This window comes from Sesamum indicum, unplaced genomic scaffold, assembly GCF_000512975.1.
Source record: "Sesamum indicum cultivar Zhongzhi No. 13 unplaced genomic scaffold, S_indicum_v1.0 scaffold00344, whole genome shotgun sequence".
Lineage (NCBI taxonomy): Eukaryota > Viridiplantae > Streptophyta > Magnoliopsida > Lamiales > Pedaliaceae > Sesamum > Sesamum indicum.
Genome location: NW_011628236.1, coordinates 14,273 through 17,684, shown reverse-complemented (window position 1 = coordinate 17,684; position 3,412 = coordinate 14,273). Strand labels below are relative to the sequence as shown.

Here is a 3,412-nt window from a genome sequence, read left to right as displayed (position 1 = left end):
AAGGGTATAACGGTTATTTTCTAAAAAATTAACACCATTAGTTGGATTTAACGGAGAGGGGGCGATTGAGTTGAGTTTTACAAAACACATGGGAGCTTTTAGCCTATTCTGAAAACAAGGAGGGTTTTTTTGCAGATTTTTTAAAACATAGGGGGTTTTATGCATTTTGTCTATATTTCACAATTATCTTATGTTATCCCAAGTACTTTTCAACTCTTTACTTAGTAATTCAGTTACTAACGAAAGCATTAAAATGCTTACTTCTATTTTGTTGGTTAGTTCTCAGGTGATTTTAGGATCTTCACAAAAATCTTCGACCATTGTATTGCTATTGGACCACAGTATGCAACAATTATTATTTAATGAAGTGTTTATTACATAACTGAGCAACTAAGCAATTCATCGATTCGATTGATATAACTAAAGACCGTAAAATAAATTAATTACAATAAACTCTCTTAAAGTAAAAGAAATACCCACAAGTTCAATAGGACTTGAACCTATGATTACAATAAATTTATTCGTGGAACCTCAACTCTAACAACTAGACCGTGACATCATTAGTATTAATCATGTGCTCATTATCCATAACAATATTTTTGCCTCTAACCTACTGATGTAACTCAATTGATGAAAAGATAATTATTTATTTATAATTTAATATCTTTCCAACATATTTATTCATATGTCCATATAATTCAAGATTTTACAAACACTACATACACTATATATGCCCATATATAGTGTATATATCATGAAACAAAAGCAAACATTGAAGTTAGAACACAATACATAAAAGTAAAAAAAAAAAAAGATAAAGAAATGGCCTAATTATAAAGGGCAGGAGAGAGTCTTGGGGTAATAAGAACCTCAAGTGGTGTGGCTTTCATGTTTGATAGTTCAACACGCTTAGTCATGTCAACCATCTCATCACACACAGTTGAGAATTCAAATGCGTGCAACAAGCTAGCCAACACAAAATGCAACATTTGCAGGGCAAGATTCATTCCAGGACAGATCCTCCGACCAGCACCAAATGGTAACAACTCAAAATCATGGCCCTTAACATCAACACTTTTGTGCGTACTAAAAAACCTCTCAGGCCTAAACTCTGATGGGTCATCAGGCCACACGTTTGGATCACGGTGCAACTTCCACAAGTTCATTATAAGCCATGTGCCCTTTGGGACGTAGTAGCCTCCTATATGACTGTCTTCACTAAACTCTCGTGTAGCTCCTAAGGGGCCTGCGGGGTACAATTTCAGAGTCTCTTTAACAATGGCATTGAGATAGATTAGATTGCTGATGTCTGAATCATGTACTAGTCTTTCTTTTCCGACGTACTTGTTTAATTCTTCTTGAGCAATTTTCAGGACACGACGATTATTTAACATGAGGGAGAGTGCCCACACCAAAATGGTTGCTGGAGCATCAGTCCCACCAACAATCAAATTCTGGTCATGTCAATTAAAACAAATCAGATGTGCAAGCTTTGAATTAGCTTATAATCCATCCTGTAACAATAGGAGTTCTTCATGCATAGTGATGTTGGGTAATTTTCGGGAAAATTCGAATTTCTCACATATATTTTCAATCTAATGGTTATCCCAAAACTTTAATCATTGAATCATATATTCTAAAAGAATACGTTTTTTAAAAAAAAATCAAATTTTGTAAGAAACATTAAGATTCTTGTTTTGGGGGAAAAAAAACTACTTGATTTAAATGAAGTATTTCGAAAATTGTAAACATATAAATAGTATTAAATCAATAAATATTAATTAGGATAATTCAAAATAGGGCTATAAATTAACCCAAAACAATTAGCTTTTTTTTCTTTGAGCAATCTTAATTTTGTAAAATGAGTTTTTTCTATTTCTTTTAAGTTTTTTGGTGTGTACTCGATCAATTTAGTTGATCAATCCACCGATGTTTTCAGATATGTTTTTTTCTTTAGTACATGTTTTTCTATTCTTATAATTTTATTAATAATCAGATCGGACTCTTGAATTACGATTTTTTGATTAAATCAGTCAAATCTACTATCTTGATCTGATTTTAAAGATCACATGTAAGTGAATACGCAGATTGAATATTTAATTTTACATTCTTATTATATACTTTATTTTATTTAATATATATAATATTTTAAAAAAAAAAAACATAGATGATGTTTAACCCACCTCGCACGTAGCTTTGATGATGGTATCAGCATCATATTGATCCTGAAGGTCTGCACTTTGCACAACTGACAGCATGACATCCATGAAATCCTGCGGCTTTTACTGATCCTTGCCGGAATATTCCTTTTCCCTATGCTCCGCCAACCATCCTCCAACAATTCGTTCCAATTTTTCCGCAGTTTTCCTCAGTTTCTTCTCAAATCCACCTAAAAATCCAACCACCCAAGATAAGGCATTGCGTCGGCCGTCACGAACAGCCTCCCCAAGTGCTTGTAGAAGTCCGTCATCACCTCCCGGTACCGCCTCGACTCCTCCGTATCGGCACCAGTGCCGGAATATCTCTTCCCCACCACCATCCTAAGGGTCACATTCAGATTCAAGTCCCGGAACCACTGCTTCATGTCCACCAACACGCGGCCTGACTCGTCTCTTTTCTCCTCCCAGAGCTTGTAAAGCTCGTTAACAGAGTGAGCTGTTTCTGACACACGTACGTCGTTCAGCAGCTCCAGTCTGCGGTTAGAGAGCAGCTCACCGGACATCAGCTTTCGCACCCTGCGCCAGTACGCGCCGTGATGGGAAACTCCGAACATGGGAAAGTCGTCGCTCAAGTTTTTGTAAGCTTTCAGACTTGGACGGGAGAACACCGCCACGTCGAGTCTGGTGAATAATTCTTTCGCCAGTTCCCAGCTGCTCACCACTAGTGCTCGGTGTACGCCAAGCCGGATGGTGAAAACGGGGCCGTGTTGGTCGGCCAGGGCGCCTAAGTTGACGTGAGGAGGCCCGGTGGAGCCTCCCTTCATGAGGTGGAGATGGCCTATAAAAGGCCACGCGCCGCCAGCTTCAGGTGGCGCTTTGTACTTTTGGGTTCTTAGCTTAGTATAACTTGAATACAGGAGGTAATAGAAGAGAAAGAAGAAGGCAATGGCCGCAACAAAGACATAGCTGAATTCCATAGCTAAGAAATGATAGGCTTGCAGGGTTGTTTAGGCATGCATGTATTTATAGCTTGAGTTTATGTTATTTGTAACTTTATAAATGAAGAATATTTTTCAAAATTTAAGGGAATTGAAAAGAAATTAATCAATAAAATTCATTTCATTTTCCTCTTTATGCTATCTGTGTTAACAATTAGACTCTGGTTGGTTGAGGTGAAAAGTGAAAAATAAAGTATAAATGAAAATAAAATTTAAGGGAATTGAAAAGAAATTAATCAATAAAATTGCATTCAT

The 3,412-nt window shown here is 36.8% G+C and overlaps 1 pseudogene; it reads right to left on the bottom strand.

Moving 5' to 3' along the window:
• Nucleotides 1–827: 827 nt before the first annotated feature.
• On the bottom strand, nucleotides 828–3,137 carry LOC105180139 (annotated as a pseudogene).
• Nucleotides 3,138–3,412: the final 275 nt, after the last annotated feature.